This window comes from Cnephaeus nilssonii, assembly GCF_951640355.1.
Source record: "Cnephaeus nilssonii genome assembly, chromosome: 18".
In the NCBI taxonomy this organism is placed as follows: Eukaryota; Metazoa; Chordata; class Mammalia; order Chiroptera; family Vespertilionidae; genus Cnephaeus; species Cnephaeus nilssonii.
Genome location: NC_137089.1, coordinates 50,116,044 through 50,126,679, shown reverse-complemented (window position 1 = coordinate 50,126,679; position 10,636 = coordinate 50,116,044).

Here is a 10,636-nt window from a genome sequence, read left to right as displayed (position 1 = left end):
GTCCACCTCACCCGAGTATTCTGGACGTTGACATGACAGCTGTCTAATTTCCTGGGGGCAGTGTGTTAGGGGGGAGAGTGCCATCTAAAGAGCATTGCTAATTTTTATTCAATACCCTCCTGCTCCAGTCCCCTCCTTCTGAGAAAGAGCCCGCATCAACTCACGCCCTGTGGTCCCAGGCCCGGCTCTGGAATTTGACAGCTTCTTTCTGCCTCCTGCTCACTGACGGCCCTACTGTCCAGAAGTTCTTGGCTTAGTGGCTCTAAGTTTCACGATACTCAGGGCCTCCTAAGCTCTTTTCAATCTTCCGTTTGCTTTCGAGTGATCAATGCGCATGTATTTTATCCTTCAGTCTAAGTGATTCATTGTTCAATTAACATTCTTGGCTTCCATAAATTATCCCTCAATTAAGTTTCGGGTCGGGTGAGTGGTTTCACCCTGGCAGCCTCCCGAGGTCAGCATCACCGCCGAGGATCCCTGTGTGAGCAGCTCTGCTCTGCCTTCCGTGTGCATTCCCACGCCCTGTCCTTAGACAAGGGCTCCCGAGGCCAGAGGAGGGCGCGGGCGCAGTGGAGGGCAGCGTGTGGCCACTGGCGCCGCATTTCCAGTTCTTCTCAGACACGTTACCACGTGAAGCTCCGTGAACTGTGGGGCTCTGTCCTAGAACACAGACGCTTGTCACCCCTGCGCCACCATCGCAGGCCTGACAGAACCTAGAGAGAGGAGGGCGCCCTCTTCCTGCGGCGCCTGGTGAGAGTGGTCGGATGAGGCGGCAGCGCTGGCGGAGACCTGGTGTCCAGCCCAGGTTCGTCCCCCCCCTGTAGTCCTCTCCCGTTTAAGGGGCCTGTGGACTACCTGGCGCTCTTGTGTCCTGGGGTGGGGGCTGAGATTCCGAATTTTCTGCAAGTTCCTAGGTCATGTGGATGCTGGTCCCCACTTAGAGTAGCAAGTACTTGGTTAACTAAAGTTGAGGGGTCCCTTGTGCTTTCTGAGTTTTTGTGTTTTTGTTTTCTTTCCATTCACAAAATGGAATGGTTGGACTCAATAGTGCAAGGAACCTCAATCTCACAAAGTCTTCCATTGCACAGCCCTCAGGACCTCTATTCAGATATGGGAAACTATGTCCTGTGGTGATTTTGTCGTTAACTTACTTAAAAAGAGAATTTGGTCTCTTCTTTCCATGGCCCAGATGAAGTTTGAATCACAGTTAAGGAAATATTTGAGATTCATTGAGGTTTTTTTTGTTTTGTTTTGTTTTTATAATTAAACTAAAGCATTACTTTCTGATAAAAACATACTAAGAAAATGTTGAATGTTTATATAGCAAGTGATTTGTATACACATATGATCTCTATTTTTAAGAATATAGTACTTATCTGTGAATATATATATCCTCACCTGAGGATAGTTTTTCCACTGATTTTCAGAGAGAGTGGAAAGTAGGGGGGGGGGGAGGGAGAAACATTGCTATGAGAGAGACACATGGATTGGTTGCCTCCCACAGAAGCCCCGACCCTGGCTGGGGATCGAACCTGAGACTCTCCGGTCTGTGGGCCCAGGCTCTAACCACTGAGAAAAATGTCTAGGGCCATATATATATATCTAACAAAAAGGTAAATATACAATGCATCTATGAGAGTATATAAGTGAATATATACTTTTGCTTTTGTTAGTTATTTTTAACATCTTTTTTATGGAAAGCTACATAAGTCTAAAAATGCAAAATGAACCTATATGCCAATCACCCAACTTTAAAAATATTAGTATGTTTAGGAGGATTGGATTATTTTCAAGTGAAGGCCAAATATAATAACATTAGTGAATACTACTCTAACACCACATTATGCTAGTGCACTAATTACAACATTAGATGTCTTTCAACAAGACCATCGTGTCATGACGATGAATCTGTGCATAGTGTGCATGGGTCCAGTGTGTGGGTTCAGTGCCATGGATCCAGTGCCATGGATCCAGTGTGTGGGTCCAGTGCCATGGGTCTAGTGCCATGGGTCCAGTGTGTGGGTCCAGTGCCATGGGTCCAGTGTGTGGGTCCAGTGTGTGGGTCCAGTGTGTGGGTCCAGTGCCATGGGTCCAGTGCCGTGGGTCCAGTGTGTGGGTCCAGTGTGTGGGTCCAGTGTGTGGGTCCAGTATGTGGGTCCAGTGCCATGGGTCCAGTGTGTGGGTCCAGTGTGTGGGTCCAGTGCTGTGGGTCCAGTGCTATTGGTCCAGTGCCATGGATCCAGTGTGTGGGTCCAGTGCCATGGGTCCAGTGTGTGGATCCAGTGTGTGGGTCCAGTGTGTGGATCCAGTGTGTGGGTCCAGTGTGTGGGTCCAGTGCCATGGGTCCAGTGTGTGGATCCAGTGTGTGGGTCCAGTGTGTGGGTCCAGTGTGTGGGTCCAATGCCATGGGTCCAGTGTGTGGGTCCAGTGCCATGGGTCCAGTGTGTGGGTCTAGTGCCATGGGCCCAGTGTGTGGGTCCAGTGCTATGGGCCCAGTGCCATGGGTCCAGTGTGTGGGTCCAGTGCTATGGGCCCAGTGCCATGGGTCCAGTGTGTGGGTCCAGTGCTATGGGCCCAGTGCCATGGGTCCAGTGTTTGGGTCCAGTGCTGTGGGTCCAGTGCCGTGAATCCAGTGTGTGGGCCCAGTGCCATGGGTCCAGTGAATGGATCCAGTGTGTGGGCCCAGTACCATGGGTCCAGTGTGTGGGTCCAGTGCCATGGGCCCAGTGCCATGGGTCTAGTGTGTGGGTCCAATGCCGTGGGTCCAGTGTCATGGGTCCAGTGTGTGGGTCCAGTGCTATGGGTCGAGTGTGTGGTTCTCAGTGCCATGAGTCCAGTGCCATGGACCCAGTGCCATGAGTTCAGTGCCATGGGTCCAGTGTGTGGGCCCAGCGCCATGGGTCCAGTGCCGTGGGTCCAGTGCCATGGGTCCAGTGTGTGGTTCCAGTGCTATGGGTCCAGTGCCGTGGGTCCAGTGTGTGAGCCCAGCGCCGTGGTCCAGTGCCGTGGGTCCAATGTGTGGGTCCAGCGCTGTGGGCCCAGTGCCGTGGGTCCAGTGAGTGGGTCCAGTGAGTGGGCCCAGTGCTGTGCTGCAGGTGTTCAACAACTGCTCCTGAAAGCAACACCGACACCGAGGCTGTGCTCGTTGACAATTTCTTTGGTGTAAATACTTCCGCGGAGGCCAATTTCGGGCCAGAAACTTGACATTTTCGAACGTGGATTTGGAAGGAGAGGCTCACTGCTGCTCCCTTGAGACAGAACGAGCTGACTCCAGCACACCGCCCTGTAAATCTGCCCATTTTATGGCATAGTTTGGGCACATAAATGTTTGTTTTCCTCTGCAACGCAAATATTACACTGAGGGCAATTCTGTCTATGGAATGGACATCTTATCTCTGTAAATATTGTAATTTATGCCAGCAAGTTACCAAAGTATTTCTGCCAGTTGCTTGCATGGTAGGTGTGTAATATGCTAGAGTAAGGATTTCTTAATTAAATTAAACCATCTCATACATCCCTTTCATGGCACCTTGTACCAGTGGGCACTCCATAAAAACTTGTCCAGTGAACAAAGGAAATATGGCAATATGCAAATGAAGTTATTATTATGCAAAAATACATATTCTTTTTCACATTTAATTGAGGCTAGGGAATTGGGTATCTTATTTAACATGAGGTTCTTAAGCTATATAGGTGATTTATATTCAAACTCTGAAATGCCTAGGGCTGTTCTGCTTTTAGGCATGTGAGTGATCTCAAATCAAGAGATGGAAATCCAGGGTTGATGGTAAATAATGCATGAGTGATATAATTTTATTGTGTATCTCATTAGTGAAATGCTGCAGGAGACAATAATGTTAAAAAAGAAAGAAATATTTCTTTTCTGAGACACCATTTTTCAGCATCATCACATTTAAAGAGTCAATTTCCCGACAACCTGTCGGGCAGTATGTGAAGTTATAACACATACAGACAGTTGCTATTCTGTGGATCAAAAGGAAAATCACAAACCTCATTTCAAATTCAAGCTTTAGTCTCTTTCTCTCTCTTTATTTCCCCTCTTTTTAATCTTCTGCAACAAACAATTTCAAATCTCTTCGCCCTAATAAAATGTAAATTACCTCTTGGGTTCAAAGTTATTAGAACAGTTATATTAGCTGTTGCGCCGTGCAGCATTCTGGTAGGGAACCGGTTATAAAAAGTAATCATCTTTTCTTTATCTCCTGGCTTCCATCTATCACTAATGGCCTACATCACCTCATCTTACAGACAAGCATTTCTTCATAAACAAAGATGTGATCAGGTGCAGATGTGGCTGAGTGTCCTAAAAAGCCAATATATCAATTTTGATGCATTTTGCAGCCTACAATTTCATGCCTAACACTTGGCACTGTAACCATGGTATCTGCAGTCAGATGCCAAATCCAGAAACATCACACAGAAGGATATTTCTTAGGTCTGTTGTGCACAGTCAAGAACTCGAAAGGGGAGAAATTGTGAGAGTATGAAAGAAGACTGCGTGCAATAAATATACTTACCATATTTTAATCATATTCACCTTAGGGAATTTGTTATTTGAAGTGCTTACCAGAACAATATTGAGAAGCAAGTTAGTATATGCTGTATATGATCCTTTTTTTTTAAAAAATAATTTCTCTTCAAATAAAAATATATTAGCTGGGTTTTTGCATGTCTTTTTTTAAGAGGTACTGTGATAGACAGCTAGTATATTTTGATGTGAACACACACACTCATAAACATGTAAATCTAAAATTTTTGAAATAATATTAACATTTCTAGATGCTAAAAGTCCCAGTGTGTTGATTAGATTCTGTGGTGGACCTCTATTTTTATTTTTATTTTTGTTGCTCAGCATCTTGTTTGCCCTTCATAACAACTTTCCAATCTACATTTTAGAATCTCTTCCACTCACTGTGTGGCACTTTGGTGGAGAAATTAATTTAAGTGTTCTACCTACAAGCAACAGAAACTGGACGTGTTCCTGCAAAGCCCTTCAGCCAAATATATCAACTGTCCTGCCTTCCCCACAATTAAACGTACAGGGTGGCCAGTACTATATTCTAATTTTGTGCAATAAGGCATTTCTCTTGGGAATTATGAATATTCATCCAAGAGATTAAAATATAGACCAGTATTATTGTTGTTCATTTCTGTTTCCTCTTTTTTCCTAGTTAAGACTTGGGTCTTAATTTTTACAGTAATCAAAAGATCCATCATGGTCATGGACTCAACCAGATGCAATTGACTCAAGAGGAGATTTAACTACTTCCTTAGGGACAAAAAAACAAAACAAAAGCTGCCTTGTGATTTAAAATAATTTTTACCAATTTCTTTCATTTTTCCATTTCCCATTTCCCATTATGGATGAGTATTATAATAGAAAACAAGCAAGAGCATCATATGTCCCAGATGACAGCTCTCTGGTGCAGCCACCTGGGGACAGGTCTGTCTGGAGCCGCTCTGGAGCTGGTCCAGGTGCCGGGGCCTTGCAGGCTCCGAGGCTGGGCTGTAAGAACTGTGTCACCCGGCTTCATGTTCACATGCGCAATCGACAGCCTCCTGAGCCATGTTCTCTGAAACCCTATATGAACACAGGCTTCCAGAAAAGGAAAGAACATATTCTTTTTTTTTAAATTTCTTTATTGATTAAGGTGTCACATATTTGTCCTCATCCCCCCATTCCCATCCCCACCCCTCCCCACAGATGCCCCCACCCCCCTGTTGTCCTTAACCATTGGTTAGGCTCGTATGCATGCACACAAGTCCTTTGGTTGATCTCTCCCCCCTACCCCCACCCTCCCCTACCCTCCCTCTGAGGCCCGACAGTCCGATCGATGCCTCCTTGTTTCTGGGTCTGTTCTTGTTCATCAGTCTATGTTGTTCATCATTTCCCCTAGATGAGTGAGATCATGTGTTACTAGAAATATACTTATAAGAACCGAATGTGAGACGAGCAATAATAGTTATGCTGACAGGCAAATGAATCAGTCTATAGTGAGTTTCTTTCTGGACCAACAGTTCTCTTGAGACCCAATATCAGTGTCCACCAGTTCCTTATGTGTACATGTCAGCACTGACTTTTCAGCTTTGGATGGTGGACAAATGGTGGTAATGCAGGTCCGACTCCCTCTGGTTTGGTCTCGCCCAGACCCAGGGGCACGGCTTTACCCGGATCCAGGGGCGCACGGCCTCTCCCGGACCCAGGGACGCGGCCTCACCGGGACCCAGGACCCAACCTCACCCGGACCCGGGGGCGCGTGGCCTCGCCCGGACCCGGGATCCAGCTGCACCCGGACCCAGGGGCGCGCGGCCTCGCCTGGACCTGGGGGCATGTGGCCTCACCCGGACCCGGGACCCAGCCTCACCCGGATCCAGGGGTGCACGGCCTCACCCTGACCCGGGATTCAGCTACACCCAGACTCAGGGGTGCGTGGCCTCACCCAGACCCAGGGGCGCGTGTCCTCTCCCGGACCCAGGGGCGCACGGCCTCACCCGGACCCGGGATCCAGCTTCACCCGGACCCAGGGGCACATGGCCTCGCCTGGACCTGGGGGTGCACGGCCTCACCCGGACCCAGGACTTAGCCTCACCTGGATCCAGGGGCGCACTGCCTCACCCAGACCCGGGATCTAGCTACACCCGGACCCAGGGGCACGTGGCCTCACCCAGACCCAGGGGCGCGTGGCCTCGCCCTGACCCAGGGGTGCGGCCTCACCCAGACCAGGGACCCAGTGGGTCCTCGTCTTCTTGATCCCATTTCCTGTCAGTCAATTCCCTCTCAGCAATTCCTTCAGCCATTTTCTCAAAGCTCCGGGGTGGCTGCTGCAGAACTCGCTGGGAGGCGGGCTCGGCGAAGCTCCAGTGCGCCCGGTGCACGGTGGCGGGCTGGTCCGAGGTCGCTGCGGTGGCACTCGGGTCTGCAGCGGCGACCAGTCGCCAGGCGAGCGCTGGATCCGGGACCCAGCGGGGCCTTGTCTTCCCGATCCCAACTCCCATCGGTCAATTCCTTCTCAGCCATTCCTCCGGCCATTGTTCTGCATGGTGTCTGCTCTCTTTTCCAGTTGTAGTTTCAAAATTGTTGTGGTAGGCAACAATCAGGCGTCTGCCCTATGCCGCCATCTTGGTCCTCCAGAAGATTCTTAAGTAACCTTATAAATGTGGTTCTGAACACTGTGTCGTCCATTAGTTTACTTTCCTTTATCCCTTCTATTCATGACCTGCTTCGGTGTCTTCACCTTTTGGCTGCCTCCCTATAGCTCAGCTTCCCCAATCTCCCTAGGTGGTTGCTCTTGATACCCCCCTTTGTGGGCTGAGTGCAAAGTCTTGGTGTTGTTAAGCCTTGATTGCTGTTGGTACACTGGGAGGATTTGATCTCCAGTCCAATTGGCTGTGAGGATCAGCTGTGTCTATGCCGGGAGACAGCCTTATCCAACTAGACTTGCAAAATTGTAAAAGCCTCTGTGCTCAGCTTGGATGGGGCGGAGTTTCAGGGTGGAGCCTACAGCCTTGGCTTCCCGTCAGCCCCGCTCTATGAGGTTCCTGTGTCTCAGTGTCCCTCTGTACTCCCTGCAAACACCTCTGAGAGAAAAGCGCCCTGGAGTTCCGCCCGCTGCCAAACAGTTTAGTGTCTCCCCCAATGAGTCTGGATTCCCAGATTCTCTCCCGGAACTGGGTTTCAGTGTAGTCGGAACTGGGGCTCAGTGCAGTCTGGCGCTTTTGTCTCCTTCCCACGAGGGAAATTCAGTGGCACAGTCAACAGACCATCCTCTGCGCGCATTCCTGTGTGCGCCTCCGGTGCTCTGCCTTTCGCCGCTTCTCTGCATTTCCGCCTTACAGCACAGATTCCCCCAGTATGAGCCTGGCTTCCCAGGGTCTTGCCTGGTACTGGGGTTCAGTGCAGTCAGAACTGGGGTTCAGCACTCTCTGGAGCCCCTGTCTCCTCCCCGCCAGGGCAATTCAGCGGCACAGGCAACAGTCCGTCTTCTGCGCGCATTCACGTGCGCGCCTCCGGAGCTCTGCCTTTCGCCGCTCCTCTGTGTTTCCGCCCCACAGCCCAGATTCCCCCAGCATGAGCCTGGCTTCCCAGGGTTTCGCCCGGAACTGGGGTTCAGTGCAGTCGGAGCTGGGGTTCAGCGCAATCTGGAGCTTTTATCTCCTTCCTGCTAGGGAACGCTGGCCAGGCCGTCAGCCGCCCCTTCCTCTCCGGCTCCGTCCTCCCCGCATGCGCGCGTGCTCGTGTCTCTCCGCCCGTGTCTCCATACCTCAGGCTTTTACGGCTCCTCTGATTTTCCTTGTGGTTTTCTCTTTCCTTCTAGTTGTGGGCATTTCAGTCATCCAGCTTTCCTGTGGTTCTGGATGATGTCCGTTTTGACTTTTAGTTGTATTTTTGAAATTGTTGTGCCAGGCTGTAGGTTAGGTGTTTAACCTATGCCGCCATCTTGGTTTCTCCCAAGAACATATTCTTTAAGAGGAGTCATATTATTCATTGGAAAGAAAGCACCTTTTTTGTTTGTTTGTTTGTCTGTTTGTTTTTAAAATGGCTAAAAGTTCTGCATTATGAGCTATTCTTGGTTCAATGGTCTTGCTTCACCTTGGGTAAGTCACTCACTTCACTTGTAATAAAATCCAGGCTAATTACCCACATGACAATGCAGTTAGCCCATGAGTTAAAGAACTTTGCATTTTCTAGTTAAAGTGAAATATGTCGTATAATTAAACAACAATACAATGATGATTAATCATTTTTCACAATTCAATTATGTAATGTGTATAATTAATCATTGTAATTTAAAAGGTATAATAAGCAAACAGAATAATTACAGATAATGGAACATGAGGTACAGGTTAAAAGGTATATATTAAAATCATGCTTAAGTATCCTGGAAAAATTATTAAATGATATTACTAAATATGCCTCTAATGTAATTAGTCTCAGGGCTTAAAGGCAGGCTTTTTCCTCCCTGTGCACCAGGCAAGGGAGCTTTCCCTTGTTTCCTTTATCTCCTTTCTCCAGCTGAGTGTATGTTTTCATGTGCTCTGCATTTTTCAGTCAAGTCTTCTAAAATGGGAACAGAAAGAGATCTGAGACTTTTGGGAGACAGAGAGGGTCAACTCTCTTGGTGGAATCTTTAATGTTTGTCTTCCTTTGAACAAACTATTTAAATATATACAGTTTCTATCACACCAATACCTAATCTCTAATTGCCTGATTTGGGGGCAATTAAATTATCCACACAATGTCAAGGAAAGGTTAGATTTCTTTTTTTAAATTAACTTTTGCAAAAGGGAAGTGTTCAATGCAAGGGTTGATCCAATGTTATCTGGGGTTCTTGCTGCTTGATATCAAAGTGGCAACTCTCACCTCTGTCCTGGTAACAGGAGAAGGGATATCTGCCTATTCATTAATTTATTTATTCACTTAGAAAACACATGGGTTGTGTCCATACTGAAAGATGAGACAGAGGGCCGGAGACCAGGACACAGGCTTTATTAGGGGAGAAGGAACCCTGCTGGGCTACCTCCCAAAGGAAGCGAGCACATGTGCAGGGGTGAAAGCACCTTTTGAGGGGAGGAAAGGGAAGGGACGGGGCTTAGGGTACTCAGCACACGCTGATTGGTGGTTTCATATAAGGCACATAATTAGGGACTTAGGAACCGGGGGCTTAGTGTATTTGGCAGGTGCTCATTGGTGGTTCAATGTAGAGTCCATATAAGGTGCCTGGTTAGGTGTCCAGGAATGTCCGTGCTGCAGGTGGAGTTTACGTCATACTCCGTCCATCAGTTGGGGGATGAAATGGTCTATCATTCCAGGCTTCTGGTAATATTAAAAAAAAAAAAAATGAGAGTCCGGGCAAGGTCAGGGGGTGAAGGTCCATCTTCCGTAGCTACTTCCAGTTGAGAGGGGGCATCTACCCGGGGGTCTCAAGGATTCTGGTGTTAGGTTCTGAATTCAAGGCCAGATAGATCTCTCCCACCTTCTGGTTGGCGAACGCCTGCATTCTGTTCTGCAAGAAACTAGTGAAACAATGCATGAGACAGGGGCCAAAGAGCAAAATTAAGAGTATAAATACCAGTGGGCCTAATAATGGGAGGAGTCATGAGTAAGTGATCCAAAAACAGGTAGTGTTTTCTGTGCTGGACAAGGGATGCAGCAGCATGATTTCTCCAAGAGACTGGTTGGTGAGTCTTGAGAGCGATCCTGTTGAGTCACTTGGGAGGTAAAAGCTGGTCCTGAGGCTGCCACAGCGTCACTTGTCTGGTTTTGCTGCTTTTCTGGGCCTGGAGCTGAAATACAACTGAGACCTAGATGTTATTTTTAGGGGAAAAGAGTAGGGGGTCTCAATTGCCTCACTAGTGATATGAAAGGGGAGAAGTTCTTGCTTTCCCAGTTTTGCCCCTTGCTGGGCATCCACATGTTTCTTGTAGGTCCTGAGACAGGGTTTCAAAGTATGGGTAGAGCAGTGGTTAAGTTCCCTATGGCAGTTCCAACCCCTGCTGAGATGCCGAGGGTTAGGAGGAGAGGGATTATCTGGTCTCCTCTTTTGTATCAGATATGATGGTTACAGGGACAAGTAACGACTGATTATTGGGGCTGCATCTACATTGGGTGAGAGAT